The 25,427-nt window shown below is 39.8% G+C and overlaps 1 protein-coding gene and 1 long non-coding RNA gene across 11 annotated transcripts in view; one reads left to right on the forward strand and one right to left on the reverse strand.

The window, feature by feature from the left end:
* LOC126075880 (uncharacterized) overlaps nucleotides 1–16,460 on the forward strand; it is a 91,132-nt gene extending 74,672 nt beyond the window's left edge. Inside the window, exon 7 of the long non-coding RNA XR_007517310.1 lies at nucleotides 16,067–16,460. This is a non-coding gene — a long non-coding RNA (uncharacterized LOC126075880). The remainder of the gene's footprint in view (nucleotides 1–16,066) is intronic.
* EEA1 (early endosome antigen 1) overlaps nucleotides 1–25,427 on the reverse strand; it is a 345,249-nt gene that overhangs the window by 231,963 nt on the left and 87,859 nt on the right. The window lies entirely within an intron of this gene.

Raw genomic sequence — 25,427 nt, forward strand, 5'->3', positions numbered from 1 at the left:
AAACACTATGGCTTGGGTCAGGTGCACCTTAATCTTCAAGGTGACATCTTTGCTTTTTAACACTTTAAAGAGATCTTTTGCAGTAGATTTGCCCAATGCAATGCATCTTTTGATTTCTTGTCTGCTGCTTCCCTGGGTGTTGATTGTGGATGTGGGTAAAATGAAATCCTTGACAACCTCAATCTCCTTGACAACTTCAATCTTTTCCTCCACTTATCATGATGTTGCTTATTGGTCCAATTGTGAGGATTTTTGTTTCCATTATGTTAAGGTGTAATCCATGGTTTTTTCATGTATGATGCCCTTGATGTGGTCTTTGATCTTCACCAGTAAGTGCTTCAAGTCCTCTTCACTTTTAGCAAGCAAGATTGTGTCACCTGCATGATGCAGATTGTTAATTAGTCTTCCTCCAATGCTGATGCCCCATTCTTCTTCACGTAGACCAGCCTCTCGGATTATTTGGTCAGGATACAGATTGAATAAGTATGGCAAAAGGATATAACCCTGACACACACCTTTCCTGACTTTAAGCCACGCAGTATCCCCTTGTTCTGTTCAAACGACTGCCTCTTGATCTGTGTTCAGGTTCCTCATGAGCACACTTAAGTGTTCTGGAATTCCCATTCTTTACAATGTTATCCATAATTTGTTATGATCCACACAACTGAATGCCTTTGCATAGTCAATAAAATGCAGGTAAATAAATATCTATCTGGTATTCTTTGCTTTCAGCCAGGATCCATCTGACATCAGCAATGATGTTCTTGGTTCCACATTCTCTTCTGAATATGACTTGAATTTCTGGCAGTTTCCTGTTGATACACTGCTGCAGCCACTTTTGAATAATCTTCAGTAAAATTTTGCTTATGTGTGATATTAATGATATTGTTCGATAATTTCCGCATTCATTTGGATCACTTTTCCTGGGAATAGGCATAAATACAAATCTCTTCCAATAGGTTGGCCAGGCAGTTATCTTCCAAATTTTTTTGCATAGATGAGTGAGCACTTCCAGTGCTGCATCCACTTGTTGAAATATCTCAATTTGATGTTCTGTCAGTTCCTGGAGCCTTGTTGTTCACCAGTGCCTCCACTGCAGCTTGGACTTCTTTCTTTGGTACCATTGGTTCCTGATCATATGCTACCCCTGAAATGGCTGAACATCAACCAGTCTTTTTGGTATAGTGACTCTGTGTATTCCTTCTATTTCTTTTGATGCTTCCTGTGTCATTTAATATTTTCTCCATAGAATCCTTCATTATGGCAACTCGAGGCTTGAATTTTTCTTCAGTTCTTTCAGCTTCAGAAATGCTGAGCATGCCCTTCCCTTTTGGTTTTCTATCTCCAAGTCTTTGCACATGTCATTATAATACTTTGTTTTCTCTAGCCGCCCTTTGAAATCTTCTGTTTCTTTTACTTCATTATTTCTTCCCTTCGCTTTAGCTACTGGACGTTCAAGAGCAAGATTCAGAGTCTCTTCTTACATCCATTTCCTCTTTTTACTGACCTCTTACTTTCATCATGTATGATGTCCTTGATGTCATTCCACAACTCCTCTGGTCTTTGGTTATTAATGTTCAACTCAACAAATCTATTCCTGAGATGGTCTCTAAATTCTGGTAGGATATACTCAAGGTCATACTTTGGCTCTTGTCGATTTGTTCTAATTTTCTTCTGCTTCAACTTGAACTTGCATATGAGCAATTGATGGTCTGTTCCACAGTTGGACCCAGCCTTGTTCTGACTGATGATATCGAGTTTTCCGTGGTCTCTTTCCACAGATGTAGTCAATTTTATTCCTGTGTATTCCATTTGGCAAGGTCCAAACATGTATATAAAAAAAAAAAAAACATGTATAGTCACCATTTATGTTGCTGATAAAAGGTATTTGCAATGAAGAAGTCGTTGGTCTTGCCAAATTCTTTCATGTGATCTCCAGCATCATTTCTATCACCAGGGCCATGTTTTCCAACTACCATTCCTTCCTTTTTGTTTCCAACTTTGCCATTCCAATCACCAATAATTATCAATGCATTCTGATTGCATGTTGACCAATTTCAGACTGCACAAATTGGTAAAAATCTTTAATTTCATCTTTGGCCTTAGTGGTTGGTACATAAATTTGAATAATAGCCATATTAACTGGACTTCCTTGTAGGCGTATGGATAATAGCCTATCACTGACAGCATTGTACTTCAGGATAGATCTTGAAATGTTCTTTTTCATGATGAATGCAATGCCATTCCTTTTCAAGTCGTCATTCCCAACACTGTAGACCATACGATTGATTCAAAATGGTCAATACCAGTCCATTTCAGCTCACTAATGCCTAGGATATCGATGTTTATGCATACCATTTCATTTTTGACAATTCCCAATTTTCCTAGATTCATACTTCGTACATTCCACGTTCTGATTATTAATGGATGTTTCCAGTTGTTTTTTCTCATTTTGAGTTGTGCCACATCCGCAAATGAAGGTCTCAAAAGCTTGACTCCATCCACAGTATTAAGGTCAGGTCTATTTTGAGAAGGCTGCTCTTCCTCAGCCATCTTTTGAGTGCCTTCCAACCTGAGGGGCACATCTTCCAGCACTATATCAGACAGTGTTCCACTGCTATTCATAAGGTTTTCATTGGCTAATTCTTTTCAGAAGTAGACTGCCAGGCCCTTCTTCCTAGTCTGTCTTAGTCTGGAAGCTCAGCTGAAACCTATCTGCCATGGGTGACCCTGCTGGTATTTGAATACCAGAGGCATAGCTTCCAGCATCATGGCAACACACAAGCCTCCACAGTACAGCAAACTGAAAGATGCGTGGCAGTGTCTCTCACCAGTCAAAGTTCATTTCATCCCATATTTTGGTGCTGTATTACCAGCCCCTTTCAGCAGCCGCTGAGGAAGACTAGTCTGTATACAGTCAAGTTGGGCTTGAGGGAGAAAGATGCTGCAGCTCCTGTAACTATGGAGGCAATAAAGCCTGAGAGGATGAAGTAACAATTGGTATAAAACGATAAAATAAAAGAATGGTGGCGGCTACTACAGGAATGGCACCAGCTCAAAGCAGGGTAAACAGCAAGTTCTGGAGGGGGAAGGTAAGTGAACCTGTGTAGTTACAAAAACTGAGTTCATTAACCAAGAGGAGAAAGGGAAGATGAAGCCATGCTTCTCTCCTTTTAAGGAAATGATCTGGAAGTGGCACACATTACCTCTGCTCCCGTTCCATCAGCAAGAAGCTAGTCACAGGGCTACATATAACTGCAATAGAGTCTGGGACTTCCCAGAGACTATAGGTGGAAAGCCATCTTTTCATCCAATGCTTCTATTAATATAGAATTAGAAGAGAACGGATATTGGCAAGTCAATCAGCATTCTCTGCCATAGTAACATCTATAACTGTTCTAGTATGGCCCAGATCATGCCTTAGATGCTGAAGAAAACTTATCCCACACAGCATTAGCTGAATGATAGAGATTAATCAATTTAAGGAAAGAAGTTCTGATTGTGACTGGCATTTAGTGCACCACAGATAACTTCACTAACATCTGCTAAATTGCCTCCAGAAATATTATACCAATATTGTATTTATAACACCTATATTCTGAGGTATAAGTCCTGTCCATTTCCACTCTCCATCTCACCTCTGGTCCTAAATATAACAAACTTTTTACAAACACAGCTTAAAATGTTTGTATGTCCGTCTAATGTAGACACAATACCTGTGATGGAACTGAAGTCTCTGGGGCAGATTTTAGACACCTGGCCTGTCACAGAACTTCTATAGTTACTCATTTGAAGAAGGTATCAAAGATGTATGGCAGGTATCTGTAGAAGTACTCATACAACAGCATGTTGTAAAGACCCCAGAAATCTGGCTTGACCTGAGACCCATGCTTGCTTTCTCATATAAGAAAAGAGAAAAAGTTTTAGAATGGCCAAGTTTTCACCTAGGTTGAATGCAGAAACAGAGGACAGTCTTTCATTCCATAAATCCACAATGTCACATTTTTCACAAAATAGGACTTCTGCACCTTTATAATAAGTGTCCAGCAAAGGACCTTTGAACACATTGCCCTAAGACATTCCAGGGCACTAAAAATACAACGGTTGGTTAACATTTCACTTGTATTTACTTATACCCAGGACCTCATAATAATTTCAATTACCAAAACAGATATCACTATAGGTCACATAAATATGATCAGAGATATATCAAAAGATCAATTTATCCCATCACAATATCAAAAGAAAAAATATCCTTACCTTAAAAGCACTCTTATACATGAATAAGGAAAAGATAACCACCAGAATTTTAAAAAGCAGGCAAAGGACATGAACAAGTAAAATACAAATGGCCAATGCTGTTGTTGTTGTTAGTTGTCCTAAAGTTGTTTCTGACTCATAGCAACCCCATGTGTTACAGAGTAGAACTGCTCCCTGTAGTTTTCTTGCTGTAATCTTAATAGAAGCAGATTGCCAGGCCTTACCTTCTGGGTTACTGCTGGGTGGATTCAAACCACCAACCTTTAGGTTAGCAGTCAAGCACAAACCATTTGTACCACATAGGGACTTTAACTGACCAATATTGTTGTTGTTAGGTGCAGACAACTCAATTCTGACTCATGGCAACCATATAGGACAGAGTAGAACTGTGTCATAAGGTTTCCTAGGCTGTAAACTTTAAGGGAGTGGATCACCAGGTCTTTTCTCCCAAGGAGCCACTGGTGGGTTCAAACCACTGACCTTTTGGTTAGCAGTCGAGCACTTAACAATTGTGTCACCAGGGCTCCTTATGTGGCCAATAAGCATATGTAAAAAAGTTCAACTTCATTAGTTGTGAAAGAAATGCAAATTTAAATCCTGTAAATTGTCACTATTAATCTAACAAGATTGAGGGAAAATTTAAATTATGATATGAATTATTGCCAAGGGTTTGGAAAACTAACATATAAATCGGTATTTTCTAGAAGCCAATTTCGCACTGTCATGAATCACAGAAGTGTCTATGATGCACAGAGGTTTCTGTGATACCTTGATGTCAGAGGCAATTCCTTATATCTCAGTCCCCATCTGTTCTCTAGCCACAGCCAAACAGCCATAGATGAATCCTTAGCCCAAAGGCAGCCAGTAGCCAATGCTAAATTACAATAGGGATCAAGTAAATTCATTAAACTATCTCTCTTGGAGAGGATGAATACAAGGTTTACAGAAAGAATCCATAATTACTAGCAAAGGCAAAAATCACAAACCCACAGAGAGAAAACAATAAGCTAATGCTATGAGGCAGTAGAAGCCAGGGAGAAGGAGAGGCCATCAGCAAGCAGAAGCCATGAAGTGGAGAGCGGATAGAAGTTAGTCAGTCAGTAGAAGCAGAAGTTATAATACATATGGTAATGGTGGCTCACTAAAGTATGGAAGCCAGAGTCAAAGTGAGAGCTGCTTTCCATCTTGAATGACATCTTCGATTCTATTCTTTATGGTCTTCATTTACTATTCCATGTATTTTTAGAATAAATCTGTAACACTTGAAGGAATCTGAGTATGGTTCTCCTCCTTAAAAAGTAATAATGACTAAACAATCCAGATATTGTTAATAAATATTGTGCAACACTTCGATACAGCAATTCCACTTCTACGAAAAATAAATAATCTTGACTCTGTATAAAGATACTCATTTTATTGATGCTGTGTCCTATAGGTTGCTGTGAGTCAGAATTGACTCAATGGCAATGGGTTTGGTTTTTTTTTTGTTTTTTGTTTTTATGATGGAGTGGGTATGATAGAGAACAATTGGAAAGAATTTGATGTTCAAAAATAAGAGATTGCAAAATAATTTCTGTTGCATCCATAAGAGTTTCGTAATTTTAGCTTTTATATTTAGTTCTTTGATCCATTTTGAATTAATTTTTGTATATGGTGTGAGGTAGGGATTGAACTTCATTTTTTTTTTTTTTTTGCATGTGAATACCCAGTTGTTTCAGTTCCATTTGTTAAGAAGACTATTCTTTCACCATTCAATTATCTTGGCACCCTTGTTAAAAATCAATCGACCATAAAGGCATGGATTTATTTATGGACTCTGGATTCTATTCCATTGATATGTATGTCTAAGCTCATGTCAGTATCACATGGTCTTGATTACTTTACTCTAACTTTGTACAGTGAAACCTGTGAAAACTGGAACTCAACGGGACTGCCTTATTTTTCTGGGTCCAGGAAGTTTTCCACCTTTGACAGGATACAGGCTTACCACTTTTCTATTGAACATTTTAGTGGAAAATATCTGAGTTTTCCTTCTCTGACAGGTCTCCCGCCTTACACAGGTTCCAGATTTCGCAGGTTTTACTACAGTAAAATTTTGAAATTGGGAAATGTGAGTCCTCTAACTTTATTCTTTTTCAAGATTGTTTTGGCTATCCTGCATCCCTTTCATTTCCACATGAATTTTAGAATAAGCTTGTCAATTTCTGCAGCAAAAAAACCAGCACGGATTTTGATAGGAATTGTTTTGAAACTGTAAATTTAAGGAACATTGTCACCTTAACAATATACAGACACCTTTCCACTTAGCTCTTTAATTGCTTTCTCTGGGCTCAGGGAAGCAATACCTAAAATGTTTGAGAAATAGTTTCATCAACTCCTTTCTCCAAAGTTGGTAATGGTATAAAATGTTCTCCTCATCAGATCTCTGCTTAAAGTCACTTCCTGCTGGAGGCCAGCCATGACTACTGTAATTAAAACAGATTGTTCCTCTGCCCCCATCATTTTTAGGCCATTCCCTTGTTTCATTTTCCCCAGAATATTTTATCACTCTCTGAAAATGCATATCTTTTTTTAAAATCCAGGTGTTTATCTTATTTATCTCCTCATTAGAATGTAAACTCCATGAGAGCAGGGATCTATATCCGAACCTATAATGGTACTTGGCACCTAGCAGACAGTCAATAACTGTTGCTGAATGAATGAATACAATCCATGTGAATTAAAGAATATGAACATCTCAAAATTAGGAGCGAGAAGGGAGAGAAAAAGAAAGATAGGAAAAGATAAACCTCTTTGTTTAACTTTATCTTCTCGAAGTCTCACTGCTGTGGATAAAGGGAGGCAGCAATCAAACTAAAAAAAGAAGCTAATCCCTGGCTTTTATGCTGATAATTTAAGGGGTTTTCATGGATAATTTTGATAATATCTAATTTTATGCCTTAGGCTCTGGCTTCAGAAAGGAATATCCTGTCTGAAATGTGGTTTCTCATACTCATGCAAAGGTTGGCCTACAGAGGGTGCTAGTTCACTTTAAAAAACTAAAACAAATCCATTAACTTCCAGCAAGTGCTGCTCAGAACCAAGCTGGGAAACAGTTTAGTAACAACAAATGAAATGTTTAAACTGCCCTATTTTCCCTTCGAAAACCCTGGTGGCACAGTGGTTAAGTGCTACAGCTGTTAACCAAGAGGTAGGCGATTCAAATCCACCAGGCACTCCTTGGACACTCTATGGGGCAGTTGTAATCTGTTGTATAGGGTCACTATGAGTCTGACCTGACAGCAGTGGGTTGGGTTTGGTATTTTCCCTTCATTACCAAAGTTTAAGAACACAAGAAAGCAATCTGTGAAAATGCCAATCTGAAGAAGTGGCATCATTTTTCTTTTAACTGGAAAGAAAATTATTTTTGTAATCTTCAACTTCTAAGACTTTTTATCATTATTTTTATTGTGCTTTGGGTGAAAGTTTACAGAGCAAATTACTTTCCCATTTGATAGTTTGTGCATAAAGCATCCTTGACATTGGGTGCATTCCCCTCAATGTATCAGCACTCTCCCCATTTCTGCCCTGGGTTCCCTGTTTCCTTTCATCTGGATTTTCTACCCCTTTCTGTCTTCTCAGTTTTGCTTTTGGGCAAATGTTACCCTTTTCATCTCCTATAATTGATTGTTCTAAGGAACACTCTTCTCTCGGGTGTTACCATTTATTTTATGGGCAACATCATTTTTCAATGCAAAGAAGGGGAGCAAAACTAAGAGAAGCATCCAGAAGTAGAGAACGCTGTGCATATTGTGAAAGAGATGCCAGGATGGGGAGAAGTTTGAGTCCCGGAGGGAGAGGAGGCTCACGGGCCTCTGCTACATTCCACCCCGCACTTCATGGCGGGAAATGGGACTTTAGGACCAGGTATGAGGAGGAGTGTTCATATAACACTTTAACTGACCACATCATTCCCGAAACTGACCCTTGGTTTCACTGTTCAGCAGTGGATAATGCACTGAGGGAGAAAAAGCCACTTGAGAGTTCTGAAATAAGCAGCTTGCCACAGTGGCTTAGCCTGAGCCACCAAGGGAGCCCGGTAGGGGGCAGAAGCTTCCTCAAGGACTGGATCTGCAAAGATCTTAAGGATAGAAAATAGAACAAGCTAGTGAGTTCTAGTGAAAGCTTTGGAGCCTTCTAGAATGAGCATCCCAGGGGCAGTGGTGCTCAGTGGTAGACTTCTAGCCTTACATATGGGAGACCTGGATTCGAATCCCAGCCAGTGCATCTCATGTGCAGCCACCAACAATCTATTAGTGGACATTTGCATGTTGCTATGATGCTGAAGGAGCCCTGGTGGCGCAGTGGTTACAAGCTCAGGCTGTTAACAGAAAGGTTGGCAATTTGAATCCACCAGCCACTCCTTGGAAACCTTACGGGGTAGTTCTACTCTGTCCTGTAGGGATGTTATGAGTCGGAATCGACTCGATGCCAACAGGTTGGTTTTGGGGTGATGCTGAATAGGCTTCAGGAGAGCTTCTAGACTAAGACAAACTAGGAAGAAAGGCCTGGTGATCAAATTTCAAAAATCAGACAGTGAAAACCCAGTGGATTACAACAGTCTGATCTGCAACTGATCGTGGGGATAGAGCCCAGATTGGGCAGCATTTCGTTCTGTTGTGTGTGGGTTTGCCGTGATTCAGGGGCCAACTCTATTGCCGTTAACAACAACAGAATGAGTAACAGTTGACACAGCTTTGAGAATCAAGAGCTAACTCAAGGTTGAGGTGTGAAATCCTAGTACTCTAGCTTTCATATTCCAGTGGTCAGACGAACATTTTCAAGGAAAAGTTGGACTCAAAACTTCCGTGATAGCTGGGATCCTTCTTAGCATTATGTGTGGACTTTCAACGGGTGACTGTCCTTGCTTTTGTCAGTTCAAGATGGATTCATAGCTTTATTGTAATGCTTAATGGCTAAACTTTAAACCAAAATCAAAGGTAAGAAATGGGTTTGCAAAGCAATCAGTCACCTCCCTTAATCATAAAATCAGAAAAACAAGGTTTTTTTGGCATAGTGTAAGGCAAACATCTATTTTACCAGTGAATTGGCTCCATGTTTAAATGCTTCATTTGGGAATATATAAGTTCAATCTATGATTCCAATCTCAAAACAAAATAAAATAAAAAACCTATTTTTCAAACACATTTTCAGGATTCAGATGTCAGCTTCTTTTCCCCAAAGGATTTGCTTCATCTCAGATGCACATCCAATCTTTCTTTCATTGTTAGTTTTAACCATTATCTGTGTACTCGAAGTAGAAAATTTATTTAAATGTTTAAAAGTCAATGTAAGCCCACAAGTCTAAATACCAGTAAATAAGGAAGGAGTCCCTGGGTGGTGCAAATTGTTAACATGCTCGACTGCTAACAAAAAGGTTGGATGTTCGAGTCCACCCAGAGGTGCCTTGGAAGCAAGACCTGGCGATCTACTTCTGGAAAACCCTATGGACCTAATACCTACATCTGGAAACCCTGGCGGTGTAGTGGTTAAGAGCTACAGCTGCTAACCAAAGGCTCAGCAATTCGAATCCACCTGGCGCTCCTTGGAAACCCTGTGGGCCACTTCTACTGTTCTACTCTGTCCTCTGAAGTCGCCATGAGTTGGAATTGACTTGACAGCAATGGGTCAATACCTATATGTGGTGCAGTGGCTAAGAGCTATGGCTGCTAACCAAAAGGTGGGCAGTTCAAATCCATGAACTGCTCTTTGGAAACCCGGTAGGGCAGTTCTACTCTGTCCTATTGGGTCGCTATGAGTCGAAATCTATTCGATGGCAAAGGGGTTTCTTTTAAAAAAAAAAAAAAATACTTCCATGAAGGAAATGCTGCTTACTCCATACTATAGATCAAAGTTAAGAATTTAATACCAAGAGGCCAGGCAGGCAATGAAAACGAGTGAAGCAAGACAGTTATAAGGACTGTGGAGGGCAGGTTCCATTTCAGAGGCTTCTACTCAGCTCTGGCTGATTGGTGCCATAAGGGGAGATGGAAAGCATGTTTCCGGGTCCTATTTTTAAGAGAAGACAGAAGACTTAAGTGAAGTTCCCTGATTTTTTAAAATCATGACAACCAATTAAAAAACTATTTTTAGTATTGTGTGGACCAAATAATGGAAATCTGAGGCTGAAACTGGCCCAGGGGCTGCCATTGGCAACCTCTGGTAAAGAGGGGAAGACAAGGCTCAGGAAGTTTCTGTCACTATGCTACACAGCTGGTGAGTCAAGGATTTCCTGACTATACCTTCTTAGATACTGACACATGTGGCTGATGGATTACACCCATGAAGTCTTTTTAATGTATGCAAACATAGCAGAATCATTTTTTAAAATCACAGTATATTGATTTAACTTAGCATCACATGGCCAGGCAGTAAATAAACATTGTTTTCTGAAGGGAGTGAGACTCAGGGCTCGGTCCTTCTGGGAGCCCTAGTGGCAAAAATGGTTACATGCACGGCTGCCAACTGAAAGGTTGGTGGTTCAAACTCACCCACTCTGTGGGAAAAAGACTCGATGACCTGCTTCCATGAATATCACAGCCAAGAAGACCCTGTGGGGCAGCTCTACTCTGTCATGTGAGGTCACTATGAATTGACATCAACTCCACAGCACCCAACAACAGCTTGTGGAGACATAAGCACCAAGATGGACAGAGGATGGGAATGGGTTGATGCCCAGTCCCAGGCTATTTAAGTCCAAGATGGATTTTCCCCACAGACTGAAGGAAAGAAGCCAGGAAGGCCCTGGTCTCTTGTGGAGGGGGAAGAGCCATTCTAGAAGTTTAGGACTGCCCAGGACACACAGAGATTCAGATGGTTTGCTGAAGACAGCAACCATAGGGAGCAAGAGCAACCCTATAAATATCCCAACTCGCAGGTCATAGGTATGGGGGTCTTGGTACCCAAAGACCTTGATATGATTGGGAGTCCTTTTAGAATCTAGGAGGTAAGAGAAAATGTGGGACACAAAAAGACAACTCTGGTTTCACTCACAGCCATCCCCACAGCCATTTCGAGCCACCAAGAAAAATTCTGAAAAGTTCCAGAAATCAGCTGATGGGGAACTAGTGTGAAATAATGTTTTTTCTTTTAATTATTATGTTATTATTTTCACCTTGCTCTATCTCAGGTTGACGTGATCTGAGAGATAATATTTGCTACACTGTGTTAATATAAATGGGGACATTCTTTGTATGGATGCCAGCCATTGGTGAATGCCCTTAAGTCTTCATTTCTTCTGCTCTTCCTCCTGTTTAACTTGATCTGACCCTTTCTATTTCAACTCAGGATTTGCTGTACTTGTCTTTTCTTCTGAAGAACTGAGGGCTGTCTTTGAAGTGGACATGAAAAGTGTCACCCCAAACTGGTAATTTATCATTGAAAGTTTTAAAAAAACACAGTAAAAAAAAATGCTCTCCACTGTTCTGAGCACGCCCCAGGAAGCCTTCTCTTTCTTTAAATCACTTTGAGTTTAAATTGCTGTCCTTCCAGTAAATTAGCTAACATCTGCTATCTCCCTGGCATGAAGGCCACTCTATTAAAACTTGAATAAGCCCTCAACTTGAGTGATTTATTTAATGCCCAGGACAGCACTCTCGTAGAAATATTATGGGAGCCACATATGGCATTATAAATGTTCTAGCAGCCACAGTTTAAAAAGTAGAAAGAAACAGGTGAAGTTAGTAATACATTTTATTTAATCCAATATATCAAAAATATTATTATTTCAGTATGTTATCTATTTAAAAATTATTAAGGAAATACTTTCTTTTCTTCATACTCAGTCTTTAGTATCTGGTGTGTATTTTCCACTTAATTATGAGAACACAAAAAAACAGCTGCTGTTGAGCAGATTCTGTCTCATGGTGACCCCATGTATGTCAGAATAGAACTGTGTTCCACAAGGTTTTCAGTGGTGGATTTTTCAGTAGTAGATCACCAGGTCTTTCTTCTAAGGCACATCTGGGTATATCTGAAACCACCAATCTTCCGGTTAGCAGTTGAGTGTGTTAACAACAGTACATCTCAATTCTGACCCCTCACATTTCAAGCACTCAATAGCTACATATGGTTAGTGACTACAGTACTGGAAAGTGCAGGTCTAGGAGAATATGTCATATAAATCATTTCTGTTGTTGTCGTTGTTAGGTGCTATTGAGTTGGTTCCAATTCATAGCGACCCTATGCACCACAGAATCAAACGCTGCCCAGTGCTGCGCCATCCTCACAATTATTGTTATGCTTGAGCCCATTGTTGTAGCCACTGTGTCAATCCATCTTTTTAAGTGTCTTCCTCTTTTCCGCTGACCCTGTACTTTACCAAGCATGATGTCCTTCTCCAGGGACTGATCCCTCCTGAAAACATGTCCAAAGTATGTATCTTTGCTTCTAAGGAGCATTCTGGTTATGCTTCTTCCAAGACAGATAAATTCTTTCTTTTGGCAGTCCATGGTATATTTAATATTCTTCGCCAACACCACAATTCAAAGGCGTCAATTCTTCTTTGGTCTTCCTGATTCATTGTCCAGCTTTCATATGCATATGATGTGATTGAAAATACCATGGCTTGAGTCAGGTGCACCTTAGTCTTCAAGATGACATCTTTGCTTTTCAACACTTTAAAGAGGTCCTTTGCAGCACGTTTGCCCAATGCAATGTGTTTTTTGATTTCTTGACTGCTGCTTCCATGGGTGTTGATTGTGAATCCAAGTAAAACGAAATCCTTGACAACTTCAATCTTTTCTCCGTTTATTCATGACGTGGCTTATTGGTCCAGTTTTGAGGATTTTTGTTTTCTTTATGTTGAGGTGCAATCCATACTGATGACTTTGATCTTCATCAGTAAGTGCTTCAAGTTCTCTTCACTTTCAGACAGCAAGCTTGTATCATCTGCATAACGCAGGTTGTTAATAAGTCTTCTTCCAATTCTGGCGTCCCATTCTTCTTCATATAGGCCAGCTTCTCAGATTATTTGCTCAGCATAAAGACTGAATAGGTATGCTGAAAGGATACAACCCTGACGCACACCTTTCCTGACTTTAAACCAATCAGTATCCCCTTGTTCTGTCTGAACAACTGCCTCTTGATCTATGTACAGGTTCCTCAGGAGCACAATTAAATTCTGGAATTTCCATTCTTTCTAGCCTTACCCATAATTTGTTATCCACACAGTCGAATGCCTTTGCATAGTCAATAAAATATAGGAAAACATCCTTCAGGTATTCTCTGCTTTCAGCCAGGATCCATTTGATATCAGCAATGATATCCCTGGTTCCACGTCCTCTCTGAATCCGGCCTGAATTTCTGGCAGTTCCCTGTTGATATATTGCTGTAGCTGTTTTTGAATGATCTTCAGAAAATCTTGCTTGCATGTGAGATTAATGATATTGTTCAATAATTTCCGCATTCAGTTGGATCATCTGTCTCAGGAATAGGCATAAATATGGAATCATTTCTAGCCTACACTTTTTTTCTTCTAAAAAACCTATTTCAGGGCTTTCCATGGCTGCAGAAATTTAGCATAAGTAATGTTACATTTTGGTAACTAATAGCAATTAATAGCATAATTGAGTCTATATTTGTTTTAGATTCTTGAAGGTTCCAGTGAATGAGAAAAAGTCCAATCCTTTCCCAAATTCCTTTGTACTTTGGCCCTGAAAAAGCCATTACTAAATACCCTTCCAAAATGGAAAAAAAAAAAAAACTTAATCTCGATTCAAAAATTATAATTGATTTTAATTAAAAAACAAAACAAAAGCAAAGTGAGGATCAAATTTGCAACTTACTGGAATTTTCTATTATGTAACTAGCATAGTGGTGGTTTTTAGTAGTGCTTTTACTCTGGATCCAGGGTGGGGAAAGCCTTCGGAGTCTAAATAAAGTGAGGAAATGTTCTGAAGTTAATTAGAAGCATAAATCATTGTGTTATGTTATGTTATGTTATGTTATGTTATGTTATGTTATGTTATGTTATGTTATGTTATGTTATGTTATGTTATGTTATGTTATGTTATGTTATGTTATGTTATGTTATGTTATGTTATGTTATGTTATGTTATGTTATGTTATGTTGTTTTATGTTATGTTATGTTATAAATAGTAGCATGTCCTACTAAATGGTTTTAATTATTTCAGATCTTTGAAAGTACAAATGGATTTGATTAAAGTGTAAATTGATTTATTAAAATCTAACTGAGGGCATGTGTTTTAGCACTTCTATTATTTTTCCCAAAATATAAATTTCTCCATTTGTCTATTTTTTTAATTTCATTTAAAACTTTTGAAGCACTCAATACCTCAAATCTAAGATTTGGATTAGGTGTGTAATCATAGTATAATTGTTATTTTATTCCTCCTACCACAACACATGTCAGATGTAAAATATGAATTACAGGCCTTTCTTCCTACTTTCGTTTTGTACTACTGTACTCCCTGGGTGGCACAAAGGGTTAAGTGCTCCACTACTTGCTGAAAGGTTGGAGGTTTGAACCCACCTAGAGGCACCTTGGAAGACAGGCCTGGTGATCTGCTTCCAGAAGTTCACAGTCTTGAAAATCCTATGGAGCAGTTCTACTCTGCAGACATGGGGTTGCTGTGAGCTGGAATTGACTTGACAGCAACTACAACAAACAGCTCTACCACAGTACTTGTCTACCCTCTGAAAGAAGACTCGTGCTGTGGTAGCTAAATAAGAATAATATTATTTCTTTCTCTTCATTTTTATCCCAAAGGAATTTTTTATTCATTGTATACTCCCTGGCAAATGAGGAGATGGAAATTCCCCATCACTGGACCCAGGTTGGTTGGACCAGTTGAGTTCAATGTGATCTCAATTAAATATTTGCTAAATAAATGATATATATGAGTGAGTGGGAAACCCTAGTGGTTAAGTGCTATGGCTGCTACCCAAGAGGTCGGCCGTTCAAACCTACCAGGTGCTCCTTGGAAACTCTATGGGGCAGTTCTACTCTGTCCTGTAGGGTTGCTATGAGTCAGAATCGACTCAATGGCGGTGGGTTTGGTTTGGTTTTTTTGTATGAGTGAGTGAATATGGCTACAGCACAGGATGCACAAATGAACAGGAAGCTGGTACTGGAATCAAAGCTCAGTCCCAGGAAGGCTCTGAGTGTCATCCACGGTCTTCACCCAGTCTTCCTGGAGTACTTCGTGATGACCACTCTCCAGAAGCTTGTGATATTTTTGGCTATTGGCATAATTCCTTAAAGGAACTGAAGTCCTAATGAGATCTTGGGCAACTGTGCACTCAATCCCTACCCAGAACACAAACACTAACACCCTGGCTAAGTGCTTTTGAGTACTTTACCTAAAGTATTCTCCTAAAAACTAGAACTCTCAAGAAAACGAGCATAGCCTTTGAGTGACTCTGCTAAAAGTGAGAGCCAACCATAATGTCACGTTTCTAGCCTTCTTTCCTGGCTCTATCTTAGGGGTTTTAACCTACAGCCCATGGAACCCCACTCAGCCTATGCATTAAAAAAAAGCTACTTCTGACTCATGGTGATCCCATGTGTGTCAGAGTAGAACTACGCGGTATAGGTTTTTCAATGGCTGTGATCTTTCTTAAGTAGATTCCCAGGCCTCTCTTCAGAGGCACATTTCGGTGAATTCAAACTGCCAACCTTTTGGTCAGTAGCCAAGCACTTAACCGTTTGTGCCACCCAGGGGCCCCAGATCATGGATAAGCTTCAGGAAATCCTGAACTTCTGAAAATAATGTGCTGCTTTTTTTTTTTCCGTTTTCTATAAAGAGCTTTCACTGGATTCTTGCAAGATTAGTAACTGCTGCTGAAGCAAACACACACACTGTGAATAAAGAAGCAGCACTGTCATAATAAGCCAACAGAGGAGAAGAGCTCACAGATGCCTGACTTCCAAGGACCCTGCACAGCTGCTTTTCATGGAGAAAGCCAACAAGCCTAGCCTGGCAGTTGCACATCAATAATGAATTGCTTTTGAAGTGGAGGGTCCAGAAAGTCCAAGTGTAACTGAAATCTGCACTAGGGCTTTACTAACCACAATTTTTAGCTGCAGAGAAAAGACCTTGAAGGACAAGTACATCAGATAGTTATGCCTGAGTCTTCTCTACCACATCTATACAGAGATGGTAATTGAAGCTAAGAGCATCATCTTTTTTTAATTTAATTGTGGTAAAATATATATAACATAAAATTAGCCATTTTAGTGTATACAATTGAGTGGCATTAATTATATTCACAATATTGTGCAACCATCACCACTACTTAGTTCCAAAACATTTCCATCACCCCAAACAGAAGATCTGTACCCACTAAGCAATAATTCCCCACCACCCAATCCCCAGTACCCCAACACCAATCATCTACTTTCTGTTTCTATGCATTTGCCTCATTCAGATATTTCATATAAGTGGGATCATAAAATATTTGTCCTTTGTGTCTGGCTTATTTCATTTAGCATAATGTTTTCAAGGTTCATTTATGCTGTAGCATGTATCTGAACTTCATTTCTCTTTACAACTGAATAATATTCCATTGTATGTATACATCACATTTCATTTATTTATTCATCTGTTGATGGACACTTGAGTTTTTTCTACCTGACTGTGAAATTAGAGCATCATTTTTTGGTACAAAGAGCAAAGGTAACTGCCATGTCATACCATGGAAATAGCTGCATGTGAGGGATGACTGAAGACATTGATCTCTGCCAGTTTTAAATTTTATCTAAGTTATTGAATCAGAAACCCATGGGAAAAAGGCAACAATTGTATTCATTCTTCTACTGCAAATATTTATTTAGGTCCCTCTCTTAATCATCTAGTGCTGCTATAACAGAAATACCACAAGTGGATGGTTTTAACATAGAGAAATACATTTTCTCAAAGTAGGCTAAAAGTCCAAATTCAGGGTGTCAGCTCCAGGGGAAGGATTTCTCTTTCTGTGGGCTCTGGAGGAAGGTGTCTCTTGTCAATCTTCCCCTGGACTAAGAGCTTCTCTGTGCAGAAACCCCAGGTCTAAAGGACTGTGCTATGCTCCCGCGGCTTCTATCTTGGTGGTATCTCTTAAGAGATAAAAGGTAGTACAGGCCACAACCCAGGGAAACTCCCTTTATATTGGATCAGGGAGGTGACCTGAGTAAGGGTGGTGTTACAATCCCACCTTAATCCTCTTAACATAAAATTACAATCACAAAATCGGGGACAATCACAGAATACTGGGAATCATGGCCTAACCAAGTTGATACACATATTTTTGGGGGGACATAATTCAATCCATGATATTCCACCCTTTGGCCCCCCAAAAATCACATCCTTGCAAGAAGCAAAACATATTCACCCCATCATATCATAGCAAAAGTCTTAATTTCAAGTCCAAAACCCAAAAATTCCTCTTTGTCTGTGAAATCTAGAAAACAAGTTACCTGCTTCCAATGGTACAATGGCAGAAGAGGCACAAGCTAGCCATCTCCATTACAAATGGGAGAAACTGAAGGAAAAGAAGGCGTAACAGGCACCAAGCAAGTCAACAGAACACATTGCATTAGCCCTCAAAGCTTTGAAAATAATCCTTCATTATCTGAGACAACTGGCACAATAACCCTGCCCTCCAGCCTCTAGGTATTGGCCACACTCTCCGGATTCTGAGTGGAGGCTGGTCGGCCCTGGGCTTCAGCTCTGCCTTCCAGGCTCACTGGAACAGTAACTCTGCTCCCTTGGCTTTCGGCGCACCATTCTCCTTTTCCATCTGAGTGACAACTGACTCTTAGAGACACCAGAGGCCATGGCTCAACTCTTTGAAACCCCTGAGGTCATGGCCATACCTTTTGAGACGGAGGCAGCTTGGCTTCTTGTGTTGTCTCTTCGGCTTCAGTTTCCTGGTTTCTTGGCCTTTTGGCTCCTTGGGCCTCACACCCATATCTGCCCTGCTGGGACAAGTGTTCCAAAGCTCCACAGCTCCGATAAGTGCCTAGAGGTACCCAACTCTGCCAGGAAGCCTCCTACACATAGGCACTCAGCTCTCTCACACCGTGGGTAGGCTCCAGCGCTGTTTCGCGCTGGTCTCCTGGTTTTGCTGCTATTGGTTGTCTGCTGCTGCCACTTCTCTGCCACTGCAGGTTCTCTGCTACTGTGCTTCTCTATCCATTCACAGTTTCAAAACAGCTTCCACATTTTAGGTATCTGTTGGAGCAGCACCCCACTCTCTTGGTACCAAATTCTGTCTTAGTCATCTAGTGCTGCTATAACAGAAATACAAGTGGATGGCTGTAACAGAGAGAAGTTTCTTTTCTCACAGTAAAGTAGGCTAAAAGTCCAAATTCAGGGTGTCAGCTCCCGTGGATGGCTTCTCTCTCTCTGTGGGCTCTGGAGGAAGGTCTTTCTTGTCAACCTTCCCCTGCACTAAGAGTTTCTCTGAACAGGAACCCCAGGTCTAAAAGATGCGCTCTGCTCCCAGCGCTTCTTTCTTGGTGGTATGAGGTCCTCAACTCTCTGCTTGCTAATCTTTCCTTTTATCTCTCAAGAGATAAAAGGTGGTACAGGCCACACCCCAGGGAAACTCCCTTTACATTGGATCAGGGAGGAGATCTGGGTATGGGAGGTGTTACAATCCCACCCTAATTCTCTCAACATAATATTACAATCGCAAAATGGAGGACAACCACACAATACTGGGAATCATGACCTAACCAAATTGATACATATATTTTTGGGGGGACATAATTCAATCCATGACAGTCACAAAAAAGAGTAATTTATCTCTATAAGTTTTGTGTTTGTATCTTGTATCATGTTCTTTGATTAAAGAGCCAAAGAATGAGAATAAAACACTTTTTCAGCAAAATTAAGTTGCACTTTTATGCCCCAAATTTAATTAAAATAAAACTGCATGATTTATTCTATATTTCCTGATAAATAGCATTTTTTAAAGTCATGATCAATATGAATATATTAACAGAATGTAAGGATAGCTCAAAGTCAGAAATGATAGGAATGTAATTGCTCATGTTAATGGACTAGAAAGGATAAAAATTACATTCTTTTCTCTTACATATGCACAAAATAATGTTTCAGGCCACTTGTGAACTTTCGAAAAAGGTGTTTAGAAAACTAGAGAAAAATTTCCTTAACCTGATAAGGCTATCCACTAAAACTCAGAAGCAAATTTAATATTTATTGAAGAAATATTAGAAGCATTTTATTTAAGTCTGAGAACTAGACAAAAATGTCCTTTCTTACCCTTCCTTTCCATATGAAATTGGAAGTCTTGCATAATAAAATAAATCAAGAAAAAGAAAGAGGTATAGAGATTGGAGGGAAGAGAGTCAAGAGATTCAGCTGTCATTATCTACGGATGATATGAACACTCACATAGAAACTCACAACAGATTTTACAGAAAAAATATCTAGGATTATTTAATTGAGTTCAAGAGTTGGAATCGACTAGACCACAACTGCTTAACTGGTTAATAGGGTTCAACAAAGGGTCTGAACACCTAGGAATTACCCTAACAGCGATATATAAAACCTCTTGGAGAAATCTTTAAAATTCTACTAAACCAGTTCATACAAATCACCTTGGGATCTTGTTCAAAAAGCAGATGCTGATTCAGTAGTTGTAAGGCAAAGCCTGAGTCTGCATTTAAAAAACTTCCAGGTCATAACCATGCTGCAGGTACACGGACCACACTTTGCGTAATAATGTATTGAATGAAGCACTTAAAGAAAAAATAGAGAGATTAAGTGTGCTCATGGTGGGGTGGACACCTTACCATAGTAAAGATTCTGATTCCCTACAAACCAGAGCTTCGAACTGGTTCATTCCAGTTCCAATCCCTTTTGAGAATTTGCATGTCCACTCCAGATATATTGAATCAGAAGCTACATTTTAACAACATCCCCAGGGGATTTTTAAGTATAAGTTCCTAGGAAATTGTTAGAAATGCAAATGCTCAACAGGAGTTCAAACCAGAAGGAACAGGTTTGAAGCCCTGCTCCAAGCTAACCTAGGATTTTATATAATTCCCATCAAATTCATAATAGGATCTAGGGAAAAGGGAAGATCTGTCAAACTTACATGAAAAATTAAAGGACCATGAAAGATAGGTCAACATTCCAGAAAAAATGAAGAACAAATAGAGCCTGTAAGGGGTTCCCCTACCATATATTAAGACATATTACAAAACCAAAGTAATTAAAAAAAAAAAAGTGATAAACTCAGTAGTGGCACAGGGACGAATAAAACTACAGAACAGAAGAGAGTCCAGAAAGAGATCCCTGGATGTTGATCTATCATAGTGGTAGCATCAAAACTTAGTGGGGAAAAGATGATTTGTTTGGTAGATGATGTGGAGAAAATTGGCTCATTATATAGAAAAGATAAAAAGCCTTTGTGATGCAACGGTTAAAGCATTCAGCCGCTAACCAGAAGGTTGGTGGTTTGAACCCCCTAGCTGCTCCAGGTGAGAAAGATGTGGCAGTCTGCTTCTGTAAAGATTTCAGCCTAGGAAACCCTGTGGGGCAGTTCTACTCTGTCCTAAAGGACCACTATGAGTTAGAATCAACTCGACGGCCAACAACAATAATACAGAAAAGATAAAATATGATAACTCTAAGTCATAAACACACACAAAGCAAAAGATTTGCAGTGGTCTGTTTGTGGTTAGAATTAATCTTGGGCTTTTGATCCAGAGCCAGAAAGCAGAGGAAAGACAAACCCTTTCAAACAGGTCAGCTCATCTGTCTCAGAGCATATGGGCTTTACCAGTTATCTCCTTTAATAACTTTCTCTTGGCCTTGAAAAAATGAAACCCATGGAAATTCCTCCAAGCTTCTAACAATGGGCCAGTCTTAGTATATGGTCCAAATATATGGTATTGGGTGTTTTCAAGATTTTTTTATGTATTCATAGGTATTTTATTGTGAAGTTGTAAAAGTCCCATTAGAAGCAGCTAATCAGTTGCAGATTTAATTCAACTGCATTCAACTTTATGATTTCTGAGTCTAATGTATTAGCTGTTTTTCCCAACATTGTGTCTTCCACAAATTTGATTTCTGTATCCTCTTTGTTTTCACTCAAGTTCATAATAAAAATATTTTAATAAATCCGAGTCATGGACAAACTTCTCGGCTGATATGGACTCGTTGATTTTATCAGTAATGGTTGGTAAGGCACTTCCTGAGTCTCTTTGCATCCCTACTCTCTCTATAGCTGAGGCCACTTGACTTCCATCTATGGTCTTGTCTTCTCCATACGTCTAGGAACAATTCTAGGAATGTGAAGGTATTGAGCAACGACTCTACAACTCAGCATCAGGTCATGTTACCTCCCAGTATAGAACTGGCCTTGGTCCAAGGTCTAACAATTGGTCTTCTGTCTTGTTCCCCATTGTCAAATTACTGTCTCATTGAGCTACTTTTTACCCCTATTATCCTGTGATTGGAGCTCTTCATGGTTTTTGTTTTGTTCATTTGTTTATTTTTAATATTTAAACATGGGGTCCCTTTATTCACTTCCTCCAAATCTTTGTACAGGAATTTTCCCACAAAACCCCAATGCAATAAATGTGATCAATTTTTCTGTGGTGACAACTCTTGCCTGCTTTGGCTTTCAATTATCATCTGTACCTGAACCCAGGACACTGTCTACCCTTGAGTATGCCCCACTATTTGTATTAGACACTTGCCAACCTCCTCCATGCTGATAGCTTGCCTGTATCATCACCTACTTGTTCTCCGTCAGAGAACAAAATGCCAGCACCTGCCGATCAGTCTTGTCTTCCTCTAACATCTTATCTTTGCTTAACATCTGCATCTTCTACCCAATATTTTCCCATCTTGTTGACCAAACCACTTGTCTTAGCCATCTAGTGCTGCTATAAGAGAAATACCACGAACAGATGGCTTTAACAGATAGGAATTTATTTTCTTACAGTCTAGTAGGCTAGAAATCCAACTTCAGGGCATTAGTTCCAGGGAAAGCCTTTCTTTCTCTCTGCCAGCCTTCTCATCAATCTTCCCCCAGACTAGGAGCTTCTCTACCCAGGGACCCCGGGTCCAAAGGGCGTGTTCTGCTCCCAACACTGCTTTCATGGTGGTATGAGGTCCCCAACTCTCTGCTTGCTTCCCTGTCATCTCTTGAGAGGTAAAAGGTGGTACAGGCCACACCACAGGAAAAATCCCTTTACATTGGATCAGAGATGTGGCCTGAGCAAGGGTATTACAATCCTACCCTAATCCTCTTAGGCAGAGATTATGATTTATAACACATAGGAAAATTACAAAATGGAGGACAATCACACATGGCCTAACCAAGTTGGCACATATTGGGGGGAGGGGGGGGACAATTCAATCCATTATGGTACTATAGGCAATTTATTAGATGTTTGCTGAAATCAAATATTTGATGTCCATGGCTTTCAATGACATATAATCCAGTAATCCTTTCAAAAAATAAGTTTAGATTGACACACTAGGTCTTAGAATATCCAAAGTAGCTCCTAATGTTTACCACTCCATTCTCTAAATGCTTGGATATAAACTATTGTTCTAATCTCTGGAATGGCTTTTAACTGGATATGGAAATTGAGTGTCAGTCTCCAGCAAAATTCTGGGCACCAAAGCCACCAATTTATAGCCACCAAACTAAAAAATAAGGAAAATTTATTATTCACGTAACAAGAAATTCTGGGGGTGGCGTGGCTCAAGGTTGGTTGATTTAGCATATCAATGGTACTGACAGATGCAGATTCTTTCCAGATCTCTGCCCTACCATTATCACCATGATGGCCATGTCTTTGACTCCTTTCTTGGATGCAAGGTGGCTCCCACAGCTCCAAATATCATGCCCAGCCAAAAAATAATGACGGATTTTCCTGTAAGCTTTCTTTTAGGAGCAAGGAAATCTTCCCCAGAAGCTCTCTCCAGCTGACCTCCCATTACATCCCATTGGAAAGATCTGGATCACCTGCCCCCTCCAGAAGAATCACTGGCAAGCTCAGACGGACCAGAATTTAATCCTGAGACACACAATGGAGAGATTGACAGCACCTCTAAATGGGCTCATTTTTTTTTTTTTTTTACCTGAAAGGAAAAAGTAGAAAAAGGCCCTTTGCTAGGCAATCACACTGTTTGCTATGTTATTGTTGTTGTTAGGTACCATCGAATCGATTCTGACTCATAGAATCCCCACGCCCAACAGAACGAAACACCGCCCAGTCCTGTGCCATCCTCACAATCATTCCTGTGATTGAGCCCATTGTAGCAGCCACTGTGTCAACCCATCTCCTTGAGGGTCTTCCTCTTTTTCGCTGATCCTCTATTTTACCAAGCATGATGTTCTTCTCCAGGGGTTGGTCCCCCCCAATAACACGTCCAAAGTACGTGAGATGAAGTCTCATCCTTGCTTTTAAGGAGCATTCTGGCTGTACTTCCTCCAAGGGTTATTTGGTCATCCTTCTGGCAGTCCACAGTATATTCAATAGTCTTTGCCAAAACCATAATTCAGAGGTATCAGCTCTTCTTCGGTCTCCCTTATTCATCGTCCAGCTTTCACATACAGATGAGGCAATTGAAAATACCATGGCTTTAGCCTTCATGTTGGATTATACCCCAACATAAAGAAAACAAAAGTCCTCACAACTGGGCCAATAAGCAACATTATGATAAACAGAGAAAATTTTGAAGTTGTCAATGATTTTGTTTTACTTGGATCCACAATCAACACCCATGGAAGCAACAGGCAAGAAATCACACAACCTATTGCACTGGACAAATCTGTTGCAAAAGACCTCTTTAAAGAGTCAAAAAGCAAAGTTGTTACTTTGAGGACTAAGGTGTGCCTGACCCAAGCCAGTGTTTACTATAGACAGAAGGAATTGCTCCCTAATTTGGAGGGGAGTTATATTTGAAGACAGTTACTGTTGAAGACCTATTAAAATAGCACAGATTTTTATTTGTTCAAAGTAATTCAAAACAGGATTACGTCCAAAATAAAGGGGTAGATTAAGTTCTCTAAAATTCTCTCCCAATCATTTACTGTTGCGATTCTGTTCTCATTGTTTTCCCTGGGGAAACTGCTTCCAATTTGGAATTGTGCACATCAGCAATGTTTGTGTTGTCAGCAAAAAGAGCACAGTTGGTGCTTTATCAGCATTTCCCCTGACAGCCCTTCTGTGGATAACTGAGTCTCAGGGATTCTAGATTCTGTGAATCCATAGTCTGAACAATTTTCTGAATGCCTTACATCTTAGACACCTGAACTTCCCTGTAAATAAACAAAGTGCAATTAAACAATTGACATATGACATGGGGTTGGGCAAAGCAAAGCAGGCTTGACTAACTGGTTTTTCACTGGTTATGTTTCTTTTTATTTATTTTGGACTGAAAGCAGATGATTCTGTTAAACAAGGTGACACATTAAATGTAGATGTTAGTGCGGTGAGGGAAGAAAATCTGCAGAAAAGTTGACCTAATTTATTCATGTGTAGAGCCATTACGGTAGGTTTTTTTTTAATCCACAAGACTTTCAGCTAGGAAACCCAGGTCCTTCCAGAGCCAACTGTAGGAAGTGAGGGTAAAAAACTGGGTGGAGAAGAAAGTTATTTTTGTGGCAGTTGTCATGATTGTTATGTGTCAACTTGGTTAGGTTGTGATTTTCAGTGGATGTGGCAGACCTTGGACCAGTTTCTCTTTCGTAATGTAATACAATGTAATTACTTTCCATGATGTGATCTAATGTGATCAGCCAATCAGCTGAAAGGAAAATTTCCTCAGGGGTATAGCCTACCTCCAGTATATACATGGGTTCTGGCAAAGCTCTCTCTCCCTCTCTCTCTTCCTCTCCCTATCAGCCCCCCACCCCAATCTCCCTCTGTCACGCTCTCGATCCTGCACTCTTCTAGTCACCTGATCTGCAGACTTTGGATTCATCAGCCCCTGCAACCCCATGAGCCAGTAGAGGTCTCTATCCTGCTGCCTGGCCCATAGATTTGGGATTTGCCAGCTCCCATAATCATGTGAACTGTTTCCTTGAAGTAAATCTCTACATATGTATACAGTATATATGTCTCACTGGTTTTGCTCCTCTAGAGAACCCAGACTAAGACAGCAGTCAATGTTTGATTACATAGACCCAT

Source organism: Elephas maximus, chromosome 4 (genome assembly GCF_024166365.1).
Source record: "Elephas maximus indicus isolate mEleMax1 chromosome 4, mEleMax1 primary haplotype, whole genome shotgun sequence".
NCBI lineage: Eukaryota > Metazoa > Chordata > Mammalia > Proboscidea > Elephantidae > Elephas > Elephas maximus.